Here is a 9,788-nt window from a genome sequence, read left to right on the forward strand (position 1 = left end):
CAGATTACTAGCCAAATAAAGCACTGATTGAATGCTCATTCTTCAGGGCATAAACATCTCTTTCCATTACAACAATCTTCTGAATGTCTAATAACCACTCCATTGTTTAACTAAAGCCAAAATTAAATTGAATGGTGGATGGGGGAGGTGAGGAGGTTAGGTTACTACCGTGTTTCCCCGAAAATAAGACAGGGTCTTATTTTTTATTCATTAAACTTATACAGTATACCTGCCATCTAGAACATGTCTACTTATATTAATTTTTGCTCCAAAAAACGCATCAGGGCTTATTTTCAGGGGATGCTTTATTTTTTTCATGTACAACTATCTACATTTTTTTCAAATTCAGTCCTTCCATATAATCCAGCAGTTAAGATCTAGCCAGGGGGCCCTTTTGAAAGAGCCGTCCCTCAAGTAGATGAGAGGGATGGCTTGTAGACAAAGGGCCTTTTCGGCAGCTGCCCCCAGACTATGGAATGCCCTCCCGACTGAGATTTGTCTGGTGTCGACACTGATGACATTTCGGCGCCAGGTCAAAACCTTCCTGTTCCAGAAGGCTTTTAATTGAAGTAATATCAACTGTGGGTCCTGATGGCAATTTTTAGAGTATATGTTTTAATTGTATTTTAATTGTTTTATTATTTTATTTTATTTTAATTGTTGTAAGCCACCCAGAGACCTTTGGGTAGTGTGGGTGGCATATAAGTTAAAATAAATGAATAAATAAATGTCATCTTCTTCTGGTTGCTGCACAATGGTGGAGGGCGGTGTTTCACTTAACTGGGGCTTATTTTCAGGTTAGGTCTTATTTTCGGGGAAACAGGGTATTCTGTTATCCTAAGACTGCAGCTGAACTCTTGCAGATCCTTGGAAAGCTTGCTCCTGATCATGTCATCTTTCCATAAACATCATAAAAGGCAAAAGTGGGGAACCGGAAGCTGTGGGCTCCCAAAGGAGGCTACAATGCTTCTCGTAAGACTTACATGATGGCAGAGTTACAAAGCTAAAATATACTGGTATCTTTGGTGCTCCTTTTCGCCTTTGAACCCACTCACTCCTGGCCAGCAGCCTGAGAACATTTCTGAAACTGAATCTGACTCTGTCCTGTGAGAGGTTTCCTATCCTGACCATTGTGCAAAATTTCATCCCAACAAACTTTCCTCTGCACAGCTATGGAAAGGGATCCCATCTGTATTATTTTCAGAATTATATGAGAACCCTAAACTTACAGGGGGATGTATATGGAGGCTTCACTGGTAATCTACAATATTTTATCACTGCACCCTACATGCATTCTTCGTGTATTTGTTAACGAGTTACATGTCTATATCATCCATCTATCAAAGAGCTGAAGATGGTGTACACAGGTCTCCCTTCTCCACTTCATCCCCATAATAACCCTGTGCAGTAGGGTCAGGCTGAGAATTACATGCCCCAGGTCTCCCAGTGAGTTTCATGGCTCAGTGGGGATTTGAACTCCAGTCTCATGGCCAGGCCCAACACTTTAACCACAATGGCCACGTCAGATCCACAAAAGGCCTTTAAACAGACAAAAGAAACACATCACATCACATGGGAACTGCTGTACTGGAGAAGGAAAGTATCCAAATACCAACCTTGCTTTAAAAAAAGGGGAGGGGGTCTGAACCAAATAGTTGATTAATTTGTTTAAACAAATGGATAAGCACCCATAACCTTGGTGATACAATGAGCGATGCTTTAACATCTTTAGAAGGGACGTGGTGGCGCTGCGGGTTAAACTGCAGAAACCACTGTGCTACAAGGTCAGAAGACCAGCTGTTGTAAGATCGAATCCACACGACGGAGTGAGCTCCCGTCACTTTTCCCAGCTCCTGCAAACCTAGCAGTTTGAAAGTATGTTAAAATGTGAGTAGATAAATATATACCACATCGGTGGGAAGGTAATGACGTTCCGTGTCTAGTCGCGCTGGCCACGTGACCACGGAAACTGTCTATGGACAAACGCTGGCTCTACGGCTTGGAAACGGGGATGAGCACCACGTCCTAGAGTCAGACACGACTGAACTAAATGTCAAGGGGAACCTTTACCTTTATCTTAACATCTTTAAACAGAGAACTGAAAAATGTATATAGAAAGGAGAGAAGCAGGATGGTAGATGCATCCCTTACAGTATTAGTAATGATGTTTCCATGGAGACTATACAACAGTAAACTCTTAACATTTATACAGCACCATTTCACATAGCCTTGAGAATCAGAAATGATGGCATGGCCAAAAAAATAATAATATACAAACCCCAAGGACAAATATTGTGGTAGGAATGCTAAGTGAATAGAGAGCATCTGACCCAGGAATGCAAATGCTTTTAAAAAGATACCTGCTTGCTTCCCCTGCAATCTCTATAAAGGCATTGCAGCTGAACAACCGCCATGATCTAGGACAGCGATGGCGAACCTATGGCACATGTGCCACAGCTGGCACACGGAACCCTGCCAGCATGCAAGCCATAGGTTGCCGGATCGCTACCCCCCCCCCCCCGCAGCCAAACCTGAGCAGGCAGCTGCAACAGCAGTGCTGGTGCCCGGACAGGTGGTGGGTCAGGATCAGGATCAGCTGGTACTGATGACGGATCTGGAGTGGGGTCTCGAGGCACCTTCGTGCCGGGATTCCCCCTTCCGCTGCCATTTCTGGATCCGCTGCTGCGTCACACCACCCCGTTTTTCTTCTTCTTTTCCCCGTTTGGGCATACGAGCCCAAAAAGGTTCTCCACCACTGACCTAGGAGAATACTAAAGAGCTGTTTGCTTGGAAAGGTTTGGTTGACATTGACAATGGGAAGGTGGGTGGCAAAAACTCCACTTCGGCTGGCCTCACACTGGCATCCCTTGTTGTCCCTCCTTCTTTGTTCTTGGCCTTTTAACTTTTTCTTTTGGTTTCAGTGAGGGGGAAAATACCTATGCCCACTCGAGGGCCAGCAGTTTTTCTTCCCTTATTAGGGGCTCAGAAGACAGTCTGCAAATCACAGGCCATGCACTAGGACTTCAACATGCATGCCACACCAGAGCTTGGAAAATTCTTTTTTTTCTCACTTATTGTTGGCTTGTTAGGTTCTGGAGCTGCACTCTGAAAAATATCTTTTCCCAATTCTGCATCTTACAACTGTCAGGGTAGCAATGAGGACTGCCATCAGGAGGCCTCTAGGAGGAGATCTGGAGGGTCACTTCATTCGACAGTTCTGGTTTTATCCTCTCCGGATGGCCAGGATTTCCACATAAATGCAAGATTTTACCAAAGCACAATAGCAAACAAGCACTTGTTGAGCTTCTGGCATCTAATACAAGAAACCAATCCCAAATGCTAAGGTCTGAGAAGGGAAAATCAGAGTGCTTGACTATGATGGTAGTCACAACCAATGTTTCTGTTAACATCTCAGTCTCATACTGGAGAATTTCAATATTTACTCTTATTTGTTCTGCAAGACGTTGTGTTCATGATACAGATTTGTACTGGAACAGAAATGTAATAGTTAAGCAACTACAATGCTCCAACTATATATGTGGAGCTAATTATTTCATAAGAGTTTTAAAGCTGTAGAACTACTGTCCCTATCTCTATTCCCACCCCCTTTTGAACTTGAAAAGCTGATTTTCTCTGTAATTCATTAGAGTAATATATGCAGCTATTCTTTTTAATGTGACTATACAGATGATTTTGATCTACTTTTTAAAACACCTTCTCAAGGAAACTAGCTATGACGCCAAGCTCCTGGACACAGAAGAGCAGACTGAAAACTGTGCGAGTGCAGCAACATCTATCTTGTGTTGGAGCTACCACACTAAGGAATGGGGACTTTACTAGAAGAATATCAAATTCCTTTTTGGAGTTCTCTGTCTCCAAAAGTCCAGGGGCCCGCTCCTCCCAAGAAATACAGCCTCATTGCAGGCCATCAGCGTTAAGGAACTTCTTATCCTACTATCCAAAGTAGTTAAGACTATGATACCATCTCATAACTCAATACTTATGACAATTTAATACAATGCTTATATGCAATTTTAAGATTTTCAAAGCTTTGAAGTAACAAATAGGATACTACTTTTCATAAATATAATTGAAAATATATTTTCAGAGTACGAAGGGGTGCTGACTGTGACAAACCCAGACCTACTGGGATCTGCCACACAGTTACACTAAGCTGCCACCAACCATTCCCTGTAATAAGTCACACAGACCAGGGATGGATTTTTAAACAATAAAAAGAATAAGGTTTATTTAAATACACACAGGGATAATAAAACAATCAGGTGAATAGGATAAAGTAACGTGGCTTATTCTCACTCATACATACACACAGTTTGGTTCACACAGAACCCTTAACTTGAAGCACAGACCCTGAACCTATCAGTTCTGGCTAACCAACAGACACCTGAACCTATCAGGTTGGTACTCTGACACACAGTAGTACCCTGTCTGACACACAGACTCCCACAACAGCTTCTTCTTCCCAGCTGCTGCTTCGTCACATCCCAGTGTCTCTCAGCGTCTCTCAGCATCTCCTAAACTCTCCACACACGCTTCACATATATATACAGTACAGCCCCTCCTCCTGATGTCCCGCCTTCCACTCCCCATAGGATGGAACTTTCCCTCCAAACCCATGACAGACAGGTAACATCAGTGCTGTATGTAACACCTCCCCTCTTTATAAGTTGTTTTGTAGGGGGAAAGCTAAGGTGCTTTTCACCAAAAAACAACCTGAATAAAATACACAAAAACAGTTATACATACCATATTATACTTACTTATCCTTACACTCTAAGTTAACCATAGCAATTATGCATTTAAACATTTACCATATACATTACATCAATTTACCTTTATTCATACACACCAAATTCAAAAACAGGTACATTTAACTTTTTGTTCACCATTATATACACATAGTCCATGTTCTTTCGCCGTCTTCATTCTTCAGGTCTTCTCGATAAGGCGTCAGCAACACAGTTCACTGACCCTCTGACCACCTTCACTTCAAAGTCATAGTCCTGTAGGTTTAAAGCCCACCTCATAAGTTTGCTATTGTGGGTTTTCATTGTCTTTAACCATTGCAATGGTGAATGGTCAGTACACAGAGTAAAATGTCTTCCCCAGATGTAAGGCTTGGCCTTCTGGATCGCGTAGACTATGGCCAAACACTCCTTCTCCACCGTTGCCAAATGTCTCTCACCTTTTTGAAGTTTCCTACTCAGGTAGGACACTGGATGCTGGTCACCATTCTCATCCTCCTGGCACAGAACTGCTCCTACCCCGCTGTTAGACGCATCGGTGTAGATGATGAACTCCCGGTCGAAGTCTGGAGCACGCAGCACAGGATAGTTGATTAACGCCTCCTTCAACCTCTGGAACGCCGCCTCACAGTCGCTGGTCCACGGGATGCGGTCATCAGCCTTCTTCCTCGTCAGATCGGTCAGCGGAGCCGCGATCTCGCTAAACCTCGGGATGAACTTTCTGTAGTAGCCCACCAACCCAAGAAATGATTTGACTTTTTTCTTGGTGTTGGGTCTGGGCCAATCACGAACAGCTTCTATTTTGGCCTCCAGGGGTTTTATCACTCCTCCCCCTACCATGTGACCCAAGTATTTTATTTCTGGGCTACCCAGCTGACACTTGCTGGCCTTTACTGTTAGCCCTGCTGCACTTAACCTCTGCAGCACTAACTCCAGGTGTATCAGGTGATCTTCCCAGGTATTACTGAAGATCCCTATGTCGTCAATGTAGGCCACTGTAAAGTCACTGAGCCCTGCTAAGGTCTGGTCCATCAGCCTTTGGAATGTGGCTGGTGCATTTCTGAGACCAAAGCTCAGGACTCGAAACTCATAGAGACCAAAAGGGCTGCAAAAGGCAGTCTTTTCTTGATCCCTGGGATCAATTCTTAATTGCCAATATCCCTTTACCAGGTCCAATGATGAGATGAACCGACAACCCCCTATGGTTTCAATCAGGTTGTCTAGCCTGGGCATTGGGTAGGCATCAGGAGTGGTTACACGGTTTAATTTCCTGTAATCAACACAAAACCTAATGCTCCCATCAGGCTTGTCCACAAGGACTATCGGAGAGGACCAAGGACTAGAAGAGGGGACGATTATGTTCTCCCTCAGCATCTCGTCCAGCTCCTTCCGCACCTTGTCCCTATAGGGTCCCGTTACTCGGTATGGGGATACTGCCTGCGGGGGTGCATCCCCTGTGTGGATCCGATGCATCACTCCCTTCACTATCCCCGGCTTGTTGGAAAACACCTGTTGATATTTACTAAGCAGCATTTTTAGTTCTTGCTGCTGGTCTTGGGTGAGTGCAGGACTGATCTTTACCTCCTCTGGGTTGTATTTTACTTCCCCTCTACCCTCCCAGAAGGGCAATTCAGCTTCCTCACTCTCAGCTGCTTTTATCGCGAATAAAACCCTCTGTTCCCCTCTGTAGTAGGGTTTTAGGGCATTCACATGAACCACCCTCCTTGCTTGGTTCTCCTCCTGCTCTATTAGGTAGTTCAGGTCTGACATCTTGGAAATGACCCTATATGGTCCTGCCCATTTGAGCTGCAGTTTATTCTCTCTGCAGGGCCTAAGCCAAAGCACTTCCTCCCCTGGGTCAAAGTGCCTCTCTCTAGCTTTGTGGTCATACCATGTTTTCTGTCTGACCTTCTGAGCTTGCAGGTTTTTTGCTGCCAGCTCTAGATTTCTCCTTAGGTCATTCATCAAGGTGTCTATGTAAGTCACAACGTCTTGTGGGTCATCCTGGGTGATCTGCTCCCAAATTTGTTTGATCAAATCAAGGGGCCCTTTCACCCCTAAGTGTGCAGCAAACATGTCAGAGTGACCCCTTTGTAAGATCATGGGGCGATACTTTTCAGGTACCACCAGCTGACTTCTGATCCCATCTCCCCCTTTTGAGATATTCCTCAGGGTTACTCTATATAAAATCCCCTTTTTTTCCAGAAATCTCACTGGGGTTTCAGGTGTTAGCTGGGCGTCAGTCACCTGTTCAAAACACTTTTGGAGAGTGGCGTCTGCCTTTTGCTCCTGTCCAAATCTGCTGTCTGTGGTTAAGGTTTCCACCACAGCTTCTGAACTCCCCTCTGCTTCCGTCTCTGGCTCATCATTACCCCCCTGAACTGTCCCTGTGGTGGCTTGTGAGCGTGTAATCACTAGCACCCGTTTCACATGTTCAGCCAGGTCATTTCCCACGAGCACGGCTGCTGGCAGAGTCGATGAAATCGCTAGCCTCCAAACTCCCCTCCAGCCTTGAAAGTTGACAGGTACCTCTGCTACTGGCAGAGAGATTCCCTGCCCCTCAATCCCTGCCACCTTCATGCTCTCATTTGGGATTATAAACCCCCTAGGAATAATATCTGGATGGCATAGGGTTACCTGGGAACAAGTGTCCCGCAGCCCCCTATACTGACGGTCAAGTATTCCTACGTCCACCCCTGCTGTCTCAAACAACTGAGAATCTGTTTTCACCAGCAAGCAGCGTTTTACCTCCACAAGAGGACCATTTTCCTCAGCCTGATCAGCAGAGGTAGCTGTTCCAGACTGAGTAGCCATGGCAACCGGCTCCCTCAGTGACACTGAGCCTTGCTCTTTCTGGACACAGAACACAGCTTTTGGCTTGGTCCCACTAGAATTCTGAGGCACCATTCCTTTTAGCTGCTTTAATTTCTCACACTCTGAGATTAGATGACCCTTTCCCTGACAGAAATAGCATTTTCTGGTGTATTTTGATTCTCTCTCATCTTGTTTTGGTTTTCCCTCCAAAATCTGCGGTCTTAGTTTCATGTCTGAGGGCTTCCCTTCACCATGGGCCCCTCCCCCTTGCTGGCTTTTCCCTGGTCCCTGAGAGTACTTGCTGTAGGTTTCTTTGGGTTTACCCACAGATTTCCCCTCACCCAAGGGCTTTCTTATTTGGGAAATAAAATCTGCGATCTCTGCGGCTGCTGCCACAGATTTCGGTTTCCTTTCCCTCACCTGGAATTTCAATTCCCCATGCAGGACTGAATAGAACTGTTCCAGCGCTATCAAATCTTTAAGCTGCTCATAGGTCTCTGTCCCTTCCTGCGATAGCCATTTCTCAAGCAGCCTCACCAATTGGGCCCCCACTTGGGTAAAAGTCTGTTCTGGTTTCTTGGTGAGGGACCTGAATCTTTGTCTCAGCTGCTCTGCATTTATCCCATGTCTGGCAAACACCAGTTTTTTAAACTCTGCAAAATCTTTCATCAGTTCCTCAGGCATCTCGGCATAAACCTCAGCCAGGCTACCACTGATTAAAGATCGCATGATGGTCATCTTCTCAGTTTCCCTCACTGAGAAGTCCACAAACGCTCTTTCCACTAAGGAAAAGAACACCTCAGGACAATCTCCCTTGTGGTACACAGGGAATTTCTTCAGGTCAGCTTTAGACAGTTGGCCTCCCTCAGAATCCCTATTATTATTATTGTTCTGATTCATCAGTTCCAATTTTTTTAATTCAAACGCCATTTTCTCTCTCTGCAATTCCAATTCAATTCTCTGTATTTCAAATTGCCGCTGTTTCTCCCTTTCCCTTTCTTCTCTTTCCCTTTCCTCCATTTCAAATTGCCTCATCCTCAGTTCATGCTGTTGGGCTATGAGCAATTTTCTAAGTTCTGGGTTCTGCTCTACTGTGCTGTCACCCTGCACTGAGCCAAATTCATCCTCAGAACCTTGGTCAATCTGGGGGTCTTTCACTTCACTCATTTCGGCCATCTGGCTTCGAGTCAAGGGCATAATCCCCCCTCAGAACAGGCTGCTTTAAAAGTCAAGCCTCAAAATAAAACGACCACTTTTTTCCTTCTTGCCTCAGAACCAGCTCTCCCTAGAGATTGCTGCTGTTCTTCAGCACTAACTTGCAACAGTATCGAGTCAGAGCCTACCCCCCTCTGCTGGGCCTCTCAGCTGGCAAGCTAGATCACTGTTACTACGCAGTTTTGCCTCAGCTTTTTCCCGCCAAAACTAGGCTGCCTCAGAGCACCTTAATCTAAGTCTCCCCAGTTGGCACGTTCTTCTACTAGCGCACCTCCCCGTGAGGTACACCTAGAAGATTACCTACGCGCCTCAGACTGTCCCTGACTAGACCCCCCTTGCTCTGGGCACACCTGCCAAGGCTTTGCTGGACCGCTGGACAACTGGACCAGTCGTATCCCACACGCTGGACACCAATCAATGTGACAAACCCAGACCTACTGGGATCTGCCACACAGTTACACTAAGCTGCCACCAACCATTCCCTGTAATAAGTCACACAGACCAGGGATGGATTTTTAAACAATAAAAAGAATAAGGTTTATTTAAATACACACAGGGATAATAAAACAATCAGGTGAATAGGATAAAGTAACGTGGCTTATTCTCACTCATACATACACACAGTTTGGTTCACACAGAACCCTTAACTTGAAGCACAGACCCTGAACCTATCAGTTCTGGCTAACCAACAGACACCTGAACCTATCAGGTTGGTACTCTGACACACAGTAGTACCCTGTCTGACACACAGACTCCCACAACAGCTTCTTCTTCCCAGCTGCTGCTTCGTCACATCCCAGTGTCTCTCAGCGTCTCTCAGCATCTCCTAAACTCTCCACACACGCTTCACATATATATACAGTACAGCCCCTCCTCCTGATGTCCCGCCTTCCACTCCCCATAGGATGGAACTTTCCCTCCAAACCCATGACAGACAGGTAACATCAGTGCTGTATGTAACACTGACAAGTATTGAGCCTTACTGAGAAAGAA

This window comes from Pogona vitticeps, chromosome 1 (assembly GCF_051106095.1).
Source record: "Pogona vitticeps strain Pit_001003342236 chromosome 1, PviZW2.1, whole genome shotgun sequence".
Classification (NCBI taxonomy): Eukaryota; Metazoa; Chordata; class Lepidosauria; order Squamata; family Agamidae; genus Pogona; species Pogona vitticeps.